At 34.2% G+C, this 13203-nt stretch overlaps 2 protein-coding genes across 2 annotated transcripts in view; one reads left to right on the forward strand and one right to left on the reverse strand.

Annotated features, from left to right (window-relative positions):
• ZFHX4 (zinc finger homeobox 4) overlaps positions 1–13203 on the reverse strand; it is a 186643-nt gene that overhangs the window by 165651 nt on the left and 7789 nt on the right. The window lies entirely within an intron of this gene.
• Positions 1–13203, forward strand: part of LOC100601285 — an 86143-nt gene that overhangs the window by 1039 nt on the left and 71901 nt on the right. The window lies entirely within an intron of this gene.

Below are 13203 nucleotides of genomic sequence, written 5' to 3' on the forward strand. Positions count from 1 at the left end.
AAATCAAACATCACAAAGCCTAGTGTGTAATTTTAATTTTAATCATTGATGAGCTTCAGGTTAATTATCCTCATGGCATGCATACAGCTTTCAAAACCCCTGAAATAATCTGATAACCATAAGTAAGAAAACCTAATAATTTTCTAATTAGTCCATAAACATTAATGTTTATCTTTACATTTGCCAATTCTGCACAAACAACGTATTCATACTGAAGGCAGCCAAAATGCCTAAAATATAAACTCTTGCTGGCCTGAAGGAAATGAGGGAGTCAGAAAGACACTAGAAATTTGGAATGAGTGCAAGGTGGTAAATAATACTAAATTAATGATGCTATATTAAAAAGTAAAGTTCCAGAACTGAGGGTGATTTTCCCCAACGATAGGATAACCTGCTAGGCATGATGCATATATCTGAAATGTAAAAAAAATTCACTTTAATTAGAAAGAGTGAGGAAAACTCCTCAACATTTTACAGCTTTGTAAAAAAGTTTCTAAGCTATATATGTTATTTGAATTTAATTCTATCTTCACTCCTACAACAGTTCTCATCCCACAAATACAGTCACTAGCTAGAATTATCACACACATTCTAAATGCAACTCGAATGAATTGCATAAAATGTGCAGTTAACAATTTTGGCCAGATGTGGAATAAACCCTGCAATGTATCATCTCAATATTTCTCTACATAAAGTAGATCCGATCTTTTGCTCTTACTTAAAGGAGCCAGAAGTCACCTTCAAAATGTAACATTATTGCTATATAAAAAATTATGAAAACCACGTTAAGGAATCCATCATAGGTCAAAGCGATATGGTAGGATATATTTTGGTACAATACTCCCATACAATTCTACAGAAAATTGCCAATCAATTTCTTCACAATAAGCTACACATAAATCAGAAACTAAGTCAAATATATGTCTTACATACAATCAAATTTACATTTCATCCTAAAACCAACAATAACAAAACTCTCTAAATTGTTATAGCTAATAATATATTATTTGATTTTAAAATTTTTATTTTGTTGCTATTGACTATAACCATGACAATGTTTTTCAGTATATTCTGATGGAATCACTTTAGTTTGTATAGATAAAAAGTTATTTAGATCCTTATGTACAGTGACACTGAATATGATGCTAAGTGATTTCACTGTCATCAATGTCAGACGAAGTCTTTCTTTTGTCAAAGTGACCCATTTAAGAAATTTACGATAAAGTTTTATAAGTCCCAGTAAAAAAGACCACAAAAAAAACCATTTAACTTAAACCATAGAATTCATTCCAAAATGACTGCATAACAAGTTAACTCACTATAAAAGTTCCTTCACCATTTAAGGTGATTTTTATTTAGTGTTCACCAACTTCTGTTCCCTACTGCCAGACATTCTGTTTGTAAAATCACCAAAGTCCTCAAGAAATCCCGAAGAGAAAACCTAACATAGTTTTAATCCTAAATTCGAGCAATACATACCTGCTGGTCTGCTTAGAATATGTGTACATACACATTTTTTGGTATTCTCAGTAATTCACAAGATCAGTGACTTTGATCACGTAAAATCCCTTTTTCAGAACTAATGGACAATATGCAGAAAAGAACTTTTATTACTCGTTCTGCTTTGCTTTCGTCTGCAGTCACTGCTGCCTAAACTCTGCTCTGCTAAATGACCAAACCCACCTACAAGGAGCCTGACTAATGAAAGGGGGTGCTTTCTGAACAATAGAAGAATTCCTTTGCATTCAGAAAGCAGAGTTCCCATTAGAACCCAAAATCAGAGAGGCCAGTTTTACCTCTGTTTTTTAATTGAGATTGTCCCAGCCCTCTTCTACGGTCCAGTGAGACAGTGTTTGTGAAATGATTAAAAAGAACGTGATCTGATCAAGAGGACAGAATAATGGGAAAGGAATGCTAGGTTAGCCACTCTGCTAAGTGCTGGGAAAGAAGACCAGTGGGCTCCTTAGCCTATTGTTTTTATTCTCATCTTCTCTTTAGCCATCTCATAACACTTTGAGTCTTTATTTACTCCATTTTACATGGGTTAAAAGTTGTCCACTTACACGATAATTTGGTAACTAGTTACGAATTTAAAAAAAATAGAAAATAAATAAAAATCCTTGAATTATATCAAGTTTCCAAAAGGTCATCACTGTCTCTGCTGTGGCCTTTTCCCCATTCCAAATCCTCTATCAATATGTCATAGTGAGTTAGGCAAAGACAAAAGAGAGGCGCAGTGTGAAAACGGCACATATATCTAATCCTGACAAAGCAATGAATAGACCTTCACAAGTATAATTATACTTGTTTATTTGTTGCCACGTACAGAGAACTGATGAAAAAAATCCATCAAAGTGGTATTATGCAGACACCAAGAGCTTCTTTTCTTTGGTTGCTAAAGCCACATTGAGGCTTAAATTCCTTATTGTTAAATTCAGAAGAAAGAAAAAAAAAAGAATTTTGGCTGGACTTTTTTTTTTTTTTGCATCAGTTGCTGACAAATCTTTTGTGTACAAGGCTGTATTAGTTCACACCACTATCGCTACCTCACTTTTACCCAAGTTGGAATTCATAATTATAAACTACTGTACAGAAGCTTTTAAAAGGGTGTGGTGTGCTAACCAAGAGAAGAGGGTAGGGGAATTGCCTGTTTCTCAGTCTCTCTTTTGATATATCATAACACAGGTAAATACCTGTGTGGAAGTACCAGTTACGTCAGATACATCTTTGATCTCAGTCTTAAGTTGGTGCTTATGTTTCTCTTTAATTCACCTTACTCTGCTATTTGCTTATTTTGGTATATGTGGAGTATTTCATGAAAGATAGCATAACTTTTTCCCCACTGCAGTATTAAAAACATTAGCAAGAAGGACAGCAAATACAAGGATGTAAAAGGATAGAAAATATTAAGTGAAAAGGTTTCAAATCCAACTATTAAGGAGTCATTATGTTCCAATAGACACTAAATCAAATAACTTAACAAAAGTACATTTTTAGAGGTGGGGGTTGGGTAGCCAAACAAGCTTTTTTACTTGTAAGATAGAAATATATCAAAGTAAATGCAATCTGCATAGTTAATGTTTGTGAGCTTTACAATTTAAAACAGAAAAGCTGTAATTTTTCTTTGCTGGCAATCTGGAAACACTCTGGAGTTAATTACAGCTGATTCGGAGTGAACCACACAAACAAAGACCAGTCTATGTCCAGACAATTATACTGCATTAACCAGCTTAGAGCTTCCTGCTGATGTTTCAGGGCTCTTCTGTTACACCCTCCTACCTTCCCAGCACGAGAGAAAATGCTTCTGCAAGAAGGAATTAATGAAGAGAACTGCAAAAGAATGTGTGACGACCTCTCCTGACACGGCAAAAACTTTCCACCCATGTCACGACAAAGGGGAGAAGGTAATTAAGTTTGAATAGAAGGATGTAACCAAATATATTCAGCATTTAAAACAGGCACATTTTTTAAATGAGAAAGTTTACAAAGACAAGTATGGTATGTGAGTCAACTAAGTCTTTTTTCTCTGTTTTTCCTCTCATTTTTCTCATTAAAATCTGTTAGCTAGTCAAAGATTTGTTTTCTTCTCTGTAAATGGGACCCTGTGATTGATAGTCTTCTTCGCCCTCTCTCATTCTTTTCTTTCTCTTCCTCTCTTCCCACCCTCATTTCCCTCATTCTCTCTCACATCACCAAATCTGCATAGACTGTATATAACAATTACATAGCATTAAACATATGTGACGGAGAACTAAGGAGAAAAGGTGCACTTTACCATTGAGTCCGATAGTTCTAAATTTGAATAGTTGTGGGAAATAGGAATTTTACTCAGTTTTCTTCAAAACTTTAATCAAACTCCAGCTACTTTCCTTAGAGAGGAATCAATAATCTCTCCTTAACAAAATTACACTATTACATGACTCATTTTATTTGTTTGCTTCAGGAAAATTTTACAATCAGTGTGCAAGATGGACCCAATAATTTAGCTACCCTCTATAAACAAACTTCAGTACTTGCAACCAATCTAGTTGATTTCTAATTTTCTTATTCATTCTAATTGAAAATGAATAGTTTGCATTGGTGTGAGACAAGGACATGAACTGTAATTATGTTCAGTGCCTCTTTCTGATTCTTTCTTTGATACTGTTTTGCTAGTATTCCAGCTGACATTAAGGCTTTGTAGTGATTGCTTCATTAAAGGTTAAGGATGTCCTAATCAGCTAAAGTATTACTAGAAAGCTGTTGTTTGCCAATACTGAGAATATATTGACTTTTTTTTTCCATCTTTATTGAGGAAAAAGGTACTTCCAAATGCCAATGACCCAGCCATACTTCAGCATTAATCGTCTCCTCTTTGGCTCATCTATGCAAAGTAGGATTAGAGTTAAATGACTGTATGATCCTTTTAGTTTTTCTTCCCTAAAAAAAATATTAATCCATAAGTCAATCAGGTACTATAATAAAATGCATATAAATATACCCTGAAGTTATGGAAAGGTTGTGTAAATTACACTTACATTTACAGGCATCTCAATAATGGACAGAATTATTTTCCTTTTGCAGACCCCCTCCCTCAATTTCTACCATATCTGAAAGTTCAAGTAAATTACACTGCTAAACATGAAGCTTTAACACAGAATATTTTAGTTTTCCTTGGAAAAACATGAACCGCGTCGATCATTTTTGGAAGTTATAAATCATAGTTACCATGTTTTTCATATATTATATTGCTAGTCTTTAAGATGTAACTGACTAATCTCTCTGGCATACGCTTATCTAAGAGTGCGTAGTTGATAACCTTTTAAGTTATCACATGAGAACATTTAAAAAATTAATCTTAATTGGCTTTATTAAGTTATATATAACTGTAGAATATTTGGCTTCAAAAATAGATATACCAAACTAGTAAAAACCAGTGCACATACAATTTATTTCATATGTAAAGACATATGAAAGACAATGTAAAGACAGTGTATTTTAACATGCATCTATATTTTTTCTCCGTTGTCTATTCATATATGAAATTGATTATTGAACTACTGACAACCAAATATTTCAAAGAAAAAACAGTTGTATAATTATTTCTATTTCACAATTGCTACCAATATGATCTCATAACCAATATAACTAAGTATAATAGCATAGGTACATATTTTTAAAAGGTCATTTCTTGCAGGCTAAACCTACCATAATTATCTACATAATATCAATCACAAGTCAAGTATTCCAGCAAACATTCCTATTTCTTGAGCAATGATTTCAATAATTTTACATGATTTCAAATAGCTTCACTCAAGAAAGTTATATGCATAAATTCTTTAAATCACTACCAAGTGCATCTTACTATATAATACTCTTAGACTACCAAATACAAGAGTCTTTTTACATCCCATGTAAATATTTCAAACAACTTTATATTAAAAACCACATTAGGACTAGCATAATAGAGAACATAAGTAGAATGACAAGTTTTCTTCTGGATGAAATATTGGCAAATTTATGTTTGATCTCTGAGATTAGTTGTTATTTTATTGCTATTATGAAGAGCTTTTTGTTTGGGGATTTTTATTTGAGTTTTTTTTTTTTTTTTTTTGGCCTGAAAGTAAATTTGACTACTGCCCATCAGTGAAGTGAGCTATTCAGTAATTAGCTTTTGTGTTTTAAATGTATGAACTTTAATTAAATTTCATTACAAACAAACAACCGTCAACCGTAATTATAAGCTCCTTGGTTTACCCACATATTATCCCTTTTCAAACAAACTTGATGTCAGACAAATTAAAATCAAGCAGCCAGCAATTTTGAGTTGAATTTTACATGATCTGCTGGTAACCTGATTACTTTAACTTCAATATCATTACAGGAAAAGTATCTCAGGAAAAATAATTACAAGAATTCCAACAGGAGACAAGCTTAATTGTATTGATTCAAAAGATGCATGTTCAGAGGAACCATGTTGAAGAAATAATGTTATCTCAAATCTGCAGTTTCTATTAAAATGAAATTGTCCAGCATGAAAGAAGCAATTTAAGATTAGTGTCTACAGAACTAGAGATACTAAACTAACTAAATAATTATCTGGGCCCAATTATCTTATACTTTAAGTAGCAAAATATCAGTGTGGAGAAACTACAAGTCATGAGGTTTGCAGGTTTATTTACTGACTGGTGTATCTATTAGGACCAAGAACAAGTGGAGCTGTCAGGACATAATGAAGGTAAATGATTAGTTAGCACCAAGCTTGAACTCTTCTTCAATGCAATAAGAGTTAATTAAAGTTTACCACCAAACATCAACCAAAGCAGGATGTTGATCAGGTTTCAGCATTAAGTGCAAACAGACAATAGTTGGCAGCAATTAGTGCAGCTATCAAATGACATGCAATGATAATTATACATTTAAAACAGTTAAAGAGCTGGGGGGAAAAACTAATCAGCCTCTTTGACGACAAATACTCAAAGGCCAGGAAACAGGTATCAGATTATTTCACTTTAACACTGTAAATCAATAGAATTAAACAAGAAAAGGTTGTATGGGCACATTATCTGAAAGAGAACAGTTAACTGGACCTGAAATGAAATAAATCTGCTAGTATTGGTCTATCAAAGATAAGAACTTCTGTAGCTAAAGAAAATAACTTGCTTTTCAATTAAAGTTTCAGAATGAAGTCTCTGTAAAGAAAGTTTAGCTTCTTGGTTTTGTGTAAATTCAACAATGCAACAAATATTTCATCATAATTACTGTTATTTAAATTAAATGTTAACTTCAATTCTACCATAATGTCAAAAGTACTTTATGCCTGAATGTTATCTTTGTGTACTCCAATATTATCTTTCTGAAAACTTTTCAAATGGATGTTAAGATTGAAATTCTTTTAATGCAGCTAAATTTAAAACAGAGGCCATATATACATAGTTACTGGTACATCATGCAGGCCTTCCTTGACACCATTCAAACCTATGACTTCAGTCTTGAAATTGATGAACCTGCATACAACATATCCCTTAAAAGAATTTTATAAATCACCTCATTCTTTTCCATAGTTTCTGGCCTGTAGCCTGGAGAATGTCTCCAGAAATATGCCTATCCTCATGACCCCCACCTCCCCATTTTCCCAACTAATTCTGTTGTGCTAAGGATTTGTACACAGTGTTGGCTAATCCCAATATTTCCCTGGAGCTAAATCTAAGCCATGGCCGACTCCCAGCACAAAAATGTCTCTCTCCAAAAGCCCTTTCGCCCCCTTCAGCACTCATACACTCATTGGTCCTGACATTTTCACTTCAGCCATGACAAATGAGCTGATGACTCTGATGTGATTGCACAGGAGGATGGCTTTATCTAAAAATATATCATTAACTCTCATCACCATCTCCTAATATGGCTCTTCTGGGTTCATGTAATGTGTTGCGAAAATTTGAGGAAAAATTTTTGTAAATATATGCACTGTAAGTAATAAGAGACCAACTTCATCAAAAGAAGAAAAGGGAAGCCTGAGTGGACAGGATGGTCGGGGCGGGGGCGGGGGCGGGGGCGGGGGCGGGGGCGGAGGGGCGGGGGCGGGTGCAGGAGGAGGGAAAAAAAAAGACTAACATTAACTAAATGATGCTCTGGGGATTAAGTAACTCTACTCAACCTCTGCCCCAGTGCAAACCAGCCAGCTGACTGTCTCTTAAAGGTCCCTTCCGTTCAACATGGGCATCTGGAGCAGAGCATAATTTGTGAAGTGGCACAAATGAAGCTGCTCGGAAAATATGGCTTACCAATTGGCAGGCCAACCGATTTCCTTGTTTTTCTCACAGGGTAGTATCTATTTTATTCTCAAACCCTTAATTTCCTATGTTACTAAATCTCTTTAAATTCACTTTAGTCAGCGAAGGGATTATCAAAAACAATTCCACTTTGAGATCATTGTATTCTTCAATTAGAAAGAGGCAATAGTTTCCTTCCAAACTATTATTAAATGTGAAACTTTTAAGCTCTCTGAAAAGGAGAGCCTTTCCATTTAGCATAAACATGGCAACTTTTAGGTTACATTAGAACCCAAGTTCCAGTCACATCGTTCTTGTTATGTACACGATAGAGTTTACAGATACTTGTTATAACCTCTTCTCTCAGTTCATCTGAGGAAACACAGCCAATCAGAGTCAACTCTAGCATAACAGACTTCTAGAAAAGAGGTCAGGCTTTGAGGTAAAGTGCTATTCAGTCTTGGACCATGCAAGGAGCTCTTTATTCCTGTTCTTATTGGCATCAGACCGCCCTACTAGAGTAAGAACAAAGCCAAGTGCTCGTGTAAGGTTTATGAATAAATCAGAGGTGAGCCACTTCAAGTGCTGCCCATGATTTCCTTGTTGACAGTGAGCACTTAAACAGACTTCTATGACCAGCAACTTCTGGCAAACCATAATGATTCCTAATCTGCACCCTGCTTCATTTCAAGAACTAAATGACCCACCTATTTTTCCTGCAAGCTTTCACCTTTCAGGCAATTTTGGTCCTATCTCTAACAGTTTACCTTTATAATCCCAGAGCAGTCAGCACAGGAATTGTAACAACTAAAAACTTCCTTTGCTCTCAAATAAAAATAATCTCCAGCATAAGCATAACAAATTATTCTCATATTAATATTATAGAATTTTTGGATAGGGAGAAGCTAAGCCAACTAAACTGAAGAGGACACACACACACACACACATGCACACACACACACTCAATTTCTTCAGCTGCATTCTGTAGTTATGCCATGTTTCCCAGGAATTTCCATGAGCTTCGGTTTCCGTATTGGTTAAACAAGGGGATTGTGCTATATCCCTTCTGACTGCAACAATCTATGGTTCTAATATAAAAATCCATTTAGATTTCTGTGTAAGATAGTGTTCCCTGTGGAACTTCCCAAGACAAGTCCAGCTGTTTTTAAGGTGATTTTTTTTCAGTACCTAGATTTCAAGAGGAAAGGCAGATTCCAGTAGTATAGTAAACTGAAGTTTTCTATTTATGTTTTCAATTATCATTCATTTATCCATTCACTCTTTCAACAGGTATTTATTAAGCACCAAAGATTTGCCAATAGTATGTCCATCACTGTGGATATAGTATTTAAGCAGAAGTGGGTGCTACCCTCATAGAGGCTGCAGTTTTATTTGAGGAGACACTTAAACAAGCATCATGAAAAATGTTAAGATGCTAATTGCTTTCTCTACATGAATTATATCCTTATATTGATTAATATTAAAAAATGCTTTGTCTTAAATAAATGTGCTTCAAATGAAATGTCAAGTCCAGGGCCTTTTATAAATGACCACAACATAGGCCATGCACACACTTTTATTTTTAAGAAGTACTTTAACAAGTGTTATGAACCAAACATATATAAATATTAAACAATAATCAAACACAAAATTGGAAAATTATAATCCAAATACACTTAGATTTCCCATAAAATTATAAACGATAATTTTAAATGTGTATCTTACATGTATCACACTGAAAAATGTGTTAAAAATAAACAGATTAAAAAAACAGAACTTTCATTTCCAGGTGGTTCAAAAAATTGTATTTATATACATTAACTCATCATGAATTTACCATCTTTGAACTTGGGTAGTCCTCCAGAATAATGCATTATTATAAAACAACAAAGGACTGTGGTTCCCTAAGAGATAAACCAGGTGGAGACACATAAGTTGGCTGTAAAATAACCTAAGAAAATTTAAGGGTTCATAATGTTATTGGATTATTAATAGCTGGATCTCTTCTCTAGGTTGGTATAAATTTTGGTCAACAGGATACCATGTAATAGTATCCATTCTCCTTTCTTGGTATATGAAAATGTCACTTATATCAAGTATATAATATCATTAATAGCAAGTACATAATCCAGTTTTGGAAAATCCTCTAATTCAGCGGCTTTCAAACAGAGGCTTTCAACTTCAAGACTGAAATAAGCATTATGGTCATTTCTATTATTGTATTTAATGGAGTGTCTGGAATCTTGAGTTCATATGGATAGACTAAGGTCTGAATTATTGAAAAACTGTTTCTGTCCTAATTTGCTTCTTTAAAAAAATGAAGATTCAGAAATGCATTAAATACCGAGAAGCCCCTTAGACCAAGCCAATTTGTAGTGATGGAGTGGCAGATAAAGATGTGGAGGAGCATCCACCTGTCAACCTAGATGCCATTTAGGTACCTCTCAGTGAGAAAATATGAAAAGAAGGATACTACTCCTTTCCCCCACCTCTTAGACATATCCATTGCCAAATTCATATCTTTTTCTTGTAGGAGAGAGGGGAAACTCTACTCAAAATATCTATGTAGACTTGCTTTATCAAATGCTCTTTAGTTGATCATGACTTCGAAACAACTATTGGGAAAAAACAAAAAAGGAACATATAGATCAGTTATCAGGTCCTGCCACAATCACTTATTTTAATGTTCACAACACTTTAGTCTTATGTAATCTCTACAGCAACCCTGAAATACAGATGAGAAAACTGAGGCTCAGGAAGATTAAGTAACTTGGACAAGGGCACTCATAACAGAAATGTAAACCAGGTGTCTTATAGGTTGAATAAGATTCCTATTAAGCATTGGGTTGCCAACAAATGTAGTAGATGTTAAAATATCTAAAATGTAAGTTTAAATAATGTCATTTAAAAAGAAAAAAGAAACCAAAGTACGCAGAATCAAAAAATGTCTGGTCTTAACTAGGTGTCATTCTTTCTGTACATTATGCTGCCTCCAAAACATCACAGCCTTAACTTCATATCCTTTCCTTACACGGAATTGAAGCGTTGTTCTTGTTCACACCATGTTTATGATTATGATAAATATATTTTAAGTCATTGAAATCATCAGTATTTTTATGAATCATAGGCTCTTCTTGTCCATTTGGAGCACCTAATCTAACCTCCTACTTAACACAAAAATATGTTTAACAGTCACAATAACAAGAGGCCATCCAGATTCTACTTGTCTCCTTTCGATAACAGAGAGCTCACTCTCTCAGAGAACACAGGTTATCATGCACATTTTTCCTTCCTCCTATATTCGTTCATTCAACAAACCTTTTTCAAATAGCCAATACAGTTGAGTGACCACTGGTCCTAGAGTTAGAATATGTGAATTCTTGTCTCGACATTTTCCTGCCTTGCTGGGTAATCAAAGATAACTTCTCTTTAATTCAATAGCCCATATTTTAAAATGAGTTAGTTGAACCGAATGATGGTAAGGCCACTTCCCAGGCTCTGGCATTTTGGTAATTTCTAGTTGCTTTACTACCCTAGCTGCTCTTTTCTGTTGAGATTATATTGGCCAATTCTTAGAAGATGAAAGAAGTTTAGCCTATGAAGAGAAAGTTTCACAAGCTACCACTAGGAATGCATCTAAAGAGGAAAGAGAGGCCTAACATGGAAAGAGGGTAGACGTGTGTGTATGTGTGTTTGTGTGTGTGTGTCTGTCTGTATATACTCTACTGAATAGGAATGTAGGAGTGTTAGGGATGATGAAACATCCTTAGTTGTATCCACTAAACCAAAATAGATGATTAATTCTAATTTTCAATTAAGGGGCTCAGGAAATCTTAAGTATTAATTGCATTATTCCAAAATTTACGATATTTTAAAAACTACTAAGCACCATATTTTTGAAAATCCACATTAGCAAAGCATTTCAGGTTTAAGGAAAATATCATGGGAAATGTAAAAATGATTGGTCTTTTTCAACCTATTCTTCCAAGCAGACAAACTAAGATTCCTCAAAAACTTCCCTCTTAAGAAGTTATATTTCATTTTGTTTTTAACAATATAACCAGGTGGCATATACCAGCTCATATGTTTTTGTATTTTAACATTGTTAGAACTATGGATTTCCTTTCTTCTTTACAGTGAAGGAAAAGAATTTTATAAGCAGTTAAAAAATGCATATTTTAACACAAAAGTCAATTTTCCCTGGTTAAAATGATATAGACCTGAGTAAATATTTGCAGAGTGATTTCTTTTTTATAGCTAGAACACAATGAAACCTATAAATGTTGTCTTTAGAGGTATGTCCTATAGTGCATACCACTCAGTAATTATCATCTGAGCACTGTTGTGTCCTCAAGTCAGACAAACATAAGAAAGGATCTATTATCTGAATTATGATGCTGGTGTGTGAACCCCTAACCTGAGTGACCAAAACACCTACTCACAACTTTTCTTGGACCATCAGGGCATTATGATGTATTAACTAAGTCAGTCTGCCCAAATTCTTAAATTTTATTTGTTTATTTTATCCAGTCTCTAGAATGTTTAAGTGGTTAATCACATTAGAGATAACCTACTTACTAAATATGACTTTAGTGCCAAAGCCATTTTTAAGTCGAGTGCATAAACTCAAATATGCCTTAAAGTGGCAAATATTTGATTCTATTCACAAACCTTTAAAAGAAAAGGAGACTAGAGAGCAGCCATTCTTGGACTGAGGATTGTATGTCAAATATGAAACTATATCAAACTTTGAAGGCAACTTGTGAACCTCTGAAACTAGGGAATTAACAGAACATCAAGTCCAGCAAAATCACAAGAGACACAATCCTTATGCAAGAAAATAATGCCATTGAGCCCTCATTAAAAGCCCATTTCGTCTTTAGCCATCAAAGACTGTGAGTGCACTAAGATCTTGGTTATATCATCAGGGATAACTAAAACAAGTGCCAAGAGAAATTGTGCACTTTTAGTTCTCACATGTGTCCATCTGTTCACATATAAACATATATTCTGCTTTCTGTCTGATTTCTAAAATCTTGATATCAGAATACCCTGGGCTTTTGCCCATTTCCTAAGAATGCAGACATCACATAAGCTACTATTAACCCATGTGTGATCCACTTCCATGGTGGCTGGAAAACTGCCAGTTACAACACATGGTGCCTGGTTAACAATGTCTTAAAATATAAATGAATTTATTTTTTAAATTAACACATTTTCTTATGGAAATACCTTAATAAGCCCTTCTGCATGTAAAAGAATAGCCTCCATGTGGATTTTTTTGTTCTTTTAAGACTTTTTTCAAGCATATCATAAAGTTAACCATAAAAGTTTCTGCGACAATCCAGAATTTCTTGACAAATTTTAAAAAGGACTCTAGTAAAAAATTTGGGGGACTATATAACATAGATCAAACAGTTTTCCTTTACAATATGCTGTACTCAAGAGTCAA

The sequence above is a fragment of the Nomascus leucogenys genome, chromosome 16 (genome assembly GCF_006542625.1).
Source record: "Nomascus leucogenys isolate Asia chromosome 16, Asia_NLE_v1, whole genome shotgun sequence".
NCBI classification, from domain to species: Eukaryota; Metazoa; Chordata; class Mammalia; order Primates; family Hylobatidae; genus Nomascus; species Nomascus leucogenys.